The sequence below is a fragment of the Neomonachus schauinslandi genome, chromosome 4 (assembly GCF_002201575.2).
Source record: "Neomonachus schauinslandi chromosome 4, ASM220157v2, whole genome shotgun sequence".
In the NCBI taxonomy this organism is placed as follows: Eukaryota; Metazoa; Chordata; class Mammalia; order Carnivora; family Phocidae; genus Neomonachus; species Neomonachus schauinslandi.
The window spans coordinates 44,757,216-44,767,071 of record NC_058406.1 but is presented as its reverse complement, the minus strand read 5'-3'; positions in this window follow the sequence as shown (position 1 = coordinate 44,767,071).

Below are 9,856 nucleotides of genomic sequence, written 5' to 3'. Positions count from 1 at the left end.
GTGTGTGTGTGTGTGTGTGTGTGTGTGTGTGTGTGTGTGTGTGTGTGGTGATGATGATGATCTGATCCCTCGCTGGAGAAACCTACAAAATATTCAACACAACACCAGGCACAACGTCTGCAGACAGTCAGTGAGCACCCCCAGTCCACTGGTTAGCCTTCCCCCACCTCCTCTCTCAACACTTTGTGAGACTGAATGTCTGTGATATTTGTTTTCCCTCCTGTTCCTTTCATCAGGCCAGGCCAGGGCTGCAGCCAGCAGATGGTGATGGTGGGTTTTCAGCTGGAAATGAAGTAGGGCTGGTTTAAGTAATTGATCTCAATCAGAGGCTTCATAAGGGATGGGCTAATGCATGCCTACTGCTTCCCACTTCATGTTGAAGCTCTGCATTTGCATTTAAGGGGTGGGATGAGAAGGAGCCAGCTTCTGGCTCATTAGCATAGAAATGCAAGATCTTTTCTCAAAGAAGGCATTGAGCATTGGAAGCAGCTCAGGCCAAATCTGGGTGGTCCTTTGGGAAATTCCTATTGGAATTTGGCTGCAATAAAGACCAGAGTCCATTTTACACCTGAGCAAGTTCTCCAGGCTTCATCCATGGATCCACTGTCTTTTCTGCCTTGCCTCCCCCCACAGCATGGTGAAATCTGCACCTCACCCCGGTTCCCACAGCACCCTGGCCCCAGCTCCCTCTCTGAAAGACCACCAACTTGGTGCTTTGGGGTTTATCCCACTTGTGATTTCTGGGAACGCTTGAAGACAGGGCTGTGTTGGCCCAGAGTCTGTGTGCACCAGATGTAAGAGTCTGTGAATGGAGCTAGCTTTCCACAGCCAGGCCGACTCCACGTGCCCCATGAGCAGGCAATAAGGGACTGCAGTGTGTGCACAGATATTATTAAAAAAGAAAGCATCACACTGAGAGATCCTGATACTTTCTATCTCCCACTACACTGGGAGATTCAGGGGGACAGGGGCTGGTTTTAAATGACTTGTACCCCGGGGCTGGCACTTAGTAGGTACTCCATACTTGGGTTTTATGAAGCCCAGTAGGAAAACTGCAGCTTTCAAGTACAACATACCTGGATTGAAGTCCAAGTACCACCATTAATCAACTGTGCAACTTTGAACACTCTGACATAATTACCCCTCCTGTATAATGGGTTTGATGGATTCATATATACAAATATAACAAATGCATACATTGCACATACATCCTACCTAACAAATACTCATTATGGATGCTGTTTCTCTTTGTAATCCCCTCGCTTCCTGCCCTCTCTGTCATGGCCTGTGCTCTATAATCACTGTCCCGGGGCCATTCAGGAGCTTGCTCTCAGCTGGTGCTCATGGCGCCATCTGAGGAAATGGTAATGGAGAGAGGATCACTGAGAGACTGATGCAGTAGACATGTGTGTGCCATTTTCCTATATATCTTAGGCATCTTTATGCTATCCAGCCACAGGTATTTACTGCTTAAGTGATGCTTCTTAAAGATATTGTGGTCTCTCAGCCTCAAATCAATAGTGACCCAGTGGACTGGTCAGTCAGAACAGAAGCGCTGGGAGGCTGACCACGCCCATCTTGTTCACCATTATATAACAAAGTAACAAAGGTTTCTTTGTAACCTTTCAAGTAGCTTATAACACATTATAAGCAATCACAGATTGCATTGGCTCCACTGGGGGCTGGGGTTAGGTACAGTGCCCAGCGCTAAACACCCAGAGATGAAGAGAACACAGCCCCCGCCATCACAGTGCACGCCCCAGAGCAAGTGCCATGGAGATCTGCAGGGACCAAACTGGGAACATCCAGAACAGCTGCTTCCTGTGGTTTGCGCTTTGAAGGAGGCAGGCAGGCAGATAGAAGTGTCTGTAGACAGAGGAAGGAAGGGCATTCTAGACAGAGGAAACAGCATGAGCAAAACCATGAAGATGCCAAAGGGACACGGCCAGTTTGGGGACCAGCTAGCTACCTGGTGGGCAAAAGGATAGACAAAGGCCACATCAAAGGGCTTCTTCTTCTTTTTTTTTTGCCAAGACTAAGATTTCGATTCATTCCCTTGCTAAGGATGTGGAGGAGCTACTGAACAAACTGAGGCAGCAGAGCCCCATGATCAGCCTGTACTTTGCACTCTGGGGGACACACGGAGGATGGAGAGGAAGCAGAGAAACCAGCTTGGAAATAGACTCCCAGGCACTGGAACCGCACACACCAGGCACGCGAGGGGAAACGCTGGGGGACAAAAGGGAACAGGGGGAATCCAGAAGCTCCCGAGTCAGGCCTCGGATCCGTGTGCTGGCCTCTACAGGATCACACCTGCATGACCTTGCGACAGTCACTTGACTTCTGGGGACCCTCAGTGTCCACGCCCAAGGGCTAGCTCATCTCTACTGCCTCCTCCAGGCTGAAATTGTATGCACGGAGAGCCCCGATCTAAGACGCTCCCCCTCGAACTGCAGGACTAGGCAACAAATAGATATCTATTTCCAAACCAGTCAAGTCTCTCTTAATACCTTTATTCAGGACTTGTCTTCCCATGAGACACTCCGGGCTGTCAGTCTGTAATTAGACTTTCTCCTGCTCATAAAGCCAGGCTGTGTGGAGCGAGAGACAGAGCCGGATTAACCCACTGTAAACAAATGTGGTCAGTCTTCTTCTCGCCAGTCTCGGTTCCAGTTGAGTGGATTTCTGCAGCTCCTGGGTGAATGTTAATGCCTCCTACGTACACGGTTGCAAGAAAAGAATCACGCGTGCCTCCCTTTCTCGCGAATGCTTCTCCAGCATCCCTGTGACGTAGCATGGGGCACTGGGGGCAGGCGGCAGTGCAAAGAACCTAAAAAAGCCTGAGGCAGGAGATGGGCACCTCGGTTTCAAGGGAAGCTCAGCCACTAATTTTCTTTGTAACCTTGCAAAAGTCACTTCAGCTCTCTGAGCCTCAGGTATCTCAACTGTAAAATGAGGCTGAGAACACCTGCCTCGCAGGCCTGCTGGAAAGAGTAATTGAGATAATGTACATGAGAGCTTTTGGTAAAGCTCTGCAGGCAAGGGGCCAGTGTCAAGGATGACAGGCTCAGCTTTCCAGCGCAAAGGGGCAAGGAGTCGGGGTAGATACAGAGCACGCGGGAGGGCCAGGTTCCAAATTCTCATCAGCATCGGAGTCCTAGAGGACGCGGGTGGGGGGACAGACCCGATGCCCCCTTGAACTGCCCTCTGATGAAAACTGTCCTGAAATCAGAAGCAGGTTTTCCCTCTATGGGAGTAGAAGAAAGAGTGCTAATGTTTATGAGCATTTGTGCTCTTCTCATAATCTTGACGGTAGCTTTAGCTGAGAATTCTTATACCCACTCCAAAGATGAGGAGGCTGAGACCAGAAGAAGGAGATGGGAGGGAGAGAGGATTTGAGGCCAAGTTGCTCCGACATTTAGTCTGCCTAGGCTCCCTGTTTCTCAAATTATAAGCAGATTAGAATCAGCTTTAAATGGGGGACAACAGATACATTGTAGGCTATTAAGAACACAAATGAAATATTTGGGGGGGCACTACTAATATTTTCATAGGGCATCAAGGAGGATGAGTCCATGTCATGAACCATAAGCATCATGAAGGCAGAGGCTGTACTCACTGCAATATCCCAGCACCAGGAACACTGCCTGGAACAGAGCAGGCACTCTGTAAATACTTGTCAAATGCATGCACCACCCCTATGACACTTACCGCTGTCCCCTTGGCTTTTCTGGCTGATCACAAGCAGTAAGAAAGGAAAAGCAAGTCCTTCATGTAAGTTGTCCGAGGAATTTGCACACATTTGTTCTACCGATTGTTTCCATTTCAGTTGCTGTGTAACAAACCACCACAAAACTCAGTGGCTAGAAACAACATTGATTTATTATTTCTCAGGATTCTGCAGGAGGTCACTCATGGATGGGGCTGCATTCAGCTGAGAGCTCAGCTGGGGCTGGAACACGCATGATACCCTCATCACCAGTAGTCTAGCCTAGGCTTCTTCCCAGCCTATCTGCTCACTTCCCAGAGAAAACACTTCTGCTTCTATCACACTTGCTAATGTCCCATTGGCAACGCAAGTTGCATGGCCAAACCCAGATCAGTGTGGGAGGGGACCGCCCAAGGGTGTACGTATCAGGAAATAAGGTTCATAGAGATCAGTTGGTCACATGGATCTTTATGAGCAACACTTAATAATGAACTTATATATGTAAAGCAGTTAGAAATATTCCTGGCACTTAGTTTGTACTTCTTATGTATTAATGATAGCTAAACATTATTAATACCTAATTATAGCATATTACCATAATTATTATTAAGTTCCTTACTGTGACTGCCTTTATTTTTTGGAATATGAAATGAGAACCCCATGCTAGGGACGCTTTGGAGTATCCTTCAAACTCTAAGCATATTAACCCTCTATATTTCTGAAGCTACACAATTGTGTTTGAATAGCTGAGTCAGCAACAAAACATGAAGATGAATCCCTCTTTCTCCTCTTCCACTATGCCTTTCTTTTTAATGTGGCTTCCCTAAACCTGGGTATACTTTTTGCTCGTTCCTAAAAGTGATGTTGGAACTTAAAGGAGGATTACTCATCTCTGTAAGAATCCATTCACTCAATAAGCATTTTCCTAAGCCCATCGCAGTAACCTCCTTCCCTTTTCCAGGGATACATTTGGAGGTGGACATGGACCCAGTTCTGACAGATGAGATGTAGATGAGCTGCAAATCTGTTAGGTAACTTCTGAGGAAGACTATCTCCCTTGATCAAAAGAAAAAGGTATGCCAGAGGAATCCTTGTTTCCCTTCCTACTTTTGGACATAGTTGTATGAGGGCATGATACTTGGAGATGCCTTTTACACCTGTTATCATGTCATGACAAGAATATGCTCTGGATAACCCTCTCGTCCCAGAGCAAAAGAAACCCATGGACTGAAAAACTCAGGCAGCTTAGAGACCTTCAACTTGAAACAGAGTTGTTCAGTCAGATCCAGACTCACTCTAGCTGTCACAGCTTGAAGCAGAGCTCCTTAGCTGACCTCAGAAAAGCGCTGAGTTTTGGGATTGCTGTTATGCGGCATTATGTGGCAACAGCTAACCAATACACCTCATATTCCCCAGTCTGCTGTCAGCTGAGCTGCAGAATCTAAGGTGTCCACCCAGGACCACCCTAATATGGAAGAGAACATAAGAAAAATTTCAAGAGAGATACCATCAGTATGTGGGAACCAGAGTAACCCACACAAGCAAGGTTGAGTAAGGGCCATGGAGTAGTGTGGTTGGGACCAGGAAGTTAAAATACTGGATTGAGTCTATCCTAATTGCTGAAACTGACCAAAAAGCTATGGATTGACCCAGAAAATGTAAGAAACTCTATCTAAACCGCTTAGCTAAAGGCAGTGACAGGAAAATAGGTAAAACTGTGTCTGGTTTATACCCTTCATTCCAATTGTTCAATAATTCTGTTCCACTTAGTAATTCTCTCCCTTAAAATATCAGTGTCACCTTCAATGAGCAATGTCATTCTATGCTCTTTCATCTAAACCATATATAAAATTGTGGACACTGGTCTCAATATGGCTCCCTTTTTGTTTCTGTTTTATTTCCTTGTTTTGTATCAATCTGTAGCTCGTATACCTGGCTTTTGCAAGAGAAATCTTTCAAATCATGTTTGAATATATATATAATTTAAACCTTGTCTTAGAGGAACTTCCAAGGAATATTAGGACTTTATTCAAGCGTGATCAACACTGTTACTGCTAAAATTAAAATTACTGGTGGCAGCAATAACAGCTACCATTTCCTGAGCACTTTCTACATGCCTAGCTCTGTAGAGGTGTTCTGTATGCGATTTATCCAGTCTTCATACCAGCTGATTAGGTGGGTATGATTATCCCATGTTCTTCCAGTAATAATAAAGCAACATCTGTTTGGCACTGCCTCTGCATCAGGCATTGAATGAAGCTCTTTGCAGGCCTTGCCTCAATGCCTCCCCATAGCGCCGTCAGCTGGAATGGTTATTTTCCCATTTGTTAGAAGAGAACGTTGATCCAGTGGGTGAAGGGATTTTCTCACATCACACAGTCAAGAAGAAATAGTGTCAGGATTTGAACTGGTCTGCCTGATTCTAAACCCCTATTCTGCTTCATGATTATCGCCCAGAAACAGAAACCATGTTGCTATTCCGGCTACTCTGACCTTTTGTCCCCAGTTGAGACTGGTTTGCTCATCTACTCCAGAAATCTTTTCTAGCACCAAACATTTGGAATGCAAGATTTGAGTGGTATTCCGTGTAGGTGACCCCAGGACAAAGGCAAGCACAAAGGGAGAGGAAAAGTCCAGTGACTTCTAGTCAATGTCCAACTAGCAACTCCCTCACCTAGCTTCTGCCTCAGAGATCAGACCGCCAGCAGCCTCAAGGCAGAGGGGACCCCACGCTGCTGATTGTGGGCCTTTGGGGAGCAGCCAATGGGTCTTAACCAAAGAAACACACACACATATTACTCTTTCATTCACAAAACTTTAGAGTTTACAGGTACCTTTCATATATTTTGATTCTTGCATCCACTCTATGAAATAAATATCATTATGCCCAAAGTATTTGCTTATCTCAGATTTCAAATTCAGCTCTCCTTTATAAGAGACCTAGAATACACCAGGGAACTTTCTGGGCAGTTTCTAGGGCAAGACCTCATTTAAATCTCACAAAGTACCTATGAAATAGAGATTATTATTCCCATCTTGAAGAAAAGGAAATTAAGGATTTGGGTGGTGGTGTGACACATTCACCACTGCCCATACAATCCGTTTGTTGGAGCCCAGATCATCCTTCATCAAACCTGTGCTCAGTCCACAGCATGAGGACATCGTCTGCAGGCTCTGACCCAGCAGCTCAGCCTCTGCTGAGCACTGCTGGGCTGATGGCTTGAGTCTGTCTCACTGCCGTATGTGGAAGTCGGTGACTTGTCTCTGTAGTTGACAGGACTTCTGATCAAGAGGGAGCTGTCTCTGAGAAACTGTATCCAAGGAGCCTCATGACACCTCAGCCAGATTAGATGACAAGGCCCTGAACATTGAGCCCAAACCTAACACCATCATGCGGTGAGACCTTGGGGGGATATTGGGAGGTGGGGGTGAAATTAGAAAATAATTACGTAATAAATGTAAATAATTTGTTGCCAGTGGGCAGAACTGGGGCATGGCTATTTTTAAACCTGATCCCAACTTGTTGATATTCTTCCCTTAGGAGTGGAAGGAGTCTCTGTCCCCTCCCCCCAAATCTGGACTCTGGGACTGCTTGACCAATAGAATATGACAGAAGGGGCGTTGTGTTAGTTTCAGGGCCAGGATTTAATGAATGGACAGTTTTCACTTCCTGTGTCTTGGGTCACTTACCCTTCCAACCTAGCCACCACACTGTGAGGAAACCCAAGCCACACTGTGGGGAGACCCACATGGACGGGAGCTGACAGGCAGCTTTGCTAGGCATGGGAGTGAGCTGTCTGTGAAGAGGTCCCCAGATGAGCCAGCCCAGGCAGCACAGCATGGAACGGGGGTGAGACGTCTCAGCTAAGCCCTGACCAAACTGCAGATTCATAAACAAAATAAATGATTGTTACGGCTTTATGCCGCTGTGTTTTGGGGTGCTTAGATACACAGCAGTGGGTAATTGGAAGAGAGATGAATCTGATTGTCCGTGGAGCCTCTACTATATGCCAAGGTTATTTCATTGACAATCACTTTGAATTCTTACAGCAATCCACTTAAACAGATGAAGAAACCAAGGCTCAGAAGAGATACATGACTCACCTGAGATCCCGTGTCTAGTAAGTGGATCAGCATGGATTAGAATTCAATCTGGATAAATTCTGCAATCCCCTAAACCAGGGGGCGGTGAGGTAGAGACAACCATTCTCCAGCTCCTGACCACCTGTTAACCTTTTTCTATGAAGATCCTGCAAGGATTGTAAGTATAAAACAAGTGTACCAACCCATTCTGTTTTTAGGCTGCATGATGCTTATTTGGGAATAATAAATGCATCCAAGTTTGAATACCAGGCACAATTCCAAGGAGCACCCCCTGGGGTAGGGGATCAGCTAAGCAACTTTCTGGCTGGGCTCATCACTTGACTTCCCTGATCCTCAGTTCCCTTGTCCATAAGATAAGGACAAAAATGCCATCAGCCTCATGGGGTTGTTGTAAGGATCAAAGGAGGACATATCGGTAAATGACTTAACACAGTACCTGGCCCCAAATAAATACTCAGCACATTCCATATTCCTAATATTGAGGACTCAGTGAGAAGAGTTTTCTTCACCCATTCCTCCTGACCCTAAAGAGAGAGCTCCCTAGGGTCGTGATGAGACAGATGCATCCCACCCCTGAGCCTCATTTATTTTAACCTCCTCAAAGACTTAGCCCTTGTGCCTCCACTCCTGCAGCCCCTCCGGACAAGAATAAAGCTCAAGCCATAGCCAGTAAGCTTTGCTCAAAAATTCCTCCTTCACGACTGACTGAGCCCCGATACTGGAAAGAAACATTCTGTTGAATCATGTAAATCCCCACTCATCTCCAAATTGGGTGCTGGAGTGCCTCGGGGAAGTGATTTTACAACCTCACTGACTTCTGCCAAGGTAGACTCCAATTGCTCTTGCAAGATAATTCAGCCTACGCCTGGCAGCAAGACCACGCAGGGGCTCCCTCCCTTCTCCCCTGGACTGGAGGGTAACAGTGTCTTCCCGAGGGAGGCAGAGGAGAGAGATCTTAAGCCTCCCACGCTCCCCCCCCTCCCCCGAAGCCCTTGCCAGACAGCACAGGTAGAATTCAGAGACTCATCACTCACTCACAAGATGGCGGGGAGGGCCATCTTGAGAGATGGCATCTGCAATGTGAGGTCAAGGTTGCCTGTGCTTTCCCTCACCACCTCCTGGATTTCAGAGGCAGGGTAATGCTGTGATGGAGCTATCCTGATGTCTCCATGCAGGAAAATGCTTTCTAGCCTGCCGTACCTCTGGGGAGAACTGTTATCTTTTCTTGTACCACTGCCTTTTTAAAAAATTTTTATTTTCAAATCTAGGCCTTGCAAAAGATCACTCAACCCACAGCCAACTGAGCTGCACGTAGTACACACCCAGCCCTGTCGATCCCAAGATGCCATGGCTGTGTGGTCATGGACAGCACAGTTCCCCAGGCTGGTTTGCAAGACGACTGTCCTCCCAGTGGCCCAAGTCCCATTGCAAATATTAGAAAACAGGTCAACAGCTCTACCAGTAATCATAATCATCATCATAAAAATTACTATCTGTTTTTGAGAGCTTAGTCTCCAAGGACTTAATAACCACTACGTCATGTATTTGTTGCTTCGACTCCAAAAGGTAGATCTTATTGTCTGTATTTCATATATGCAGAAAGAGGTTCAATAACCAAGTAATTTGTCTAAGGCCACACAGCTAATATGTGGCAGAGTTAGAATGTTTTTATTGAAGGATAACTGACATACAATATTGTATTAGTTTTAGGTGTACAGCATAGTGATTCGATATTTATATACGTTATGAGATGATCACCACAATGAGTCGTTACCAGTCACCATGAACAGTTTTTATAATATTATTGACTATATCTTTGATGCTGTACAGTATATCCCCATGACTTATTTATTTCATAACTGGAAGTTTGTACCTCTTAATCTCATTCACCTTTTTCATCCTCCTCCCCTCTGGCAACCACCAATCTGTTCTCTGTATCTATGAGGCTGTTTCTGGTTTTTTGTTTGTTTTGTTTTTTAGTTATATAAGTGAAATCATATGATTTTCGTCTTTCTCTCTCTGATTTATTTCACTTAGGAGAAT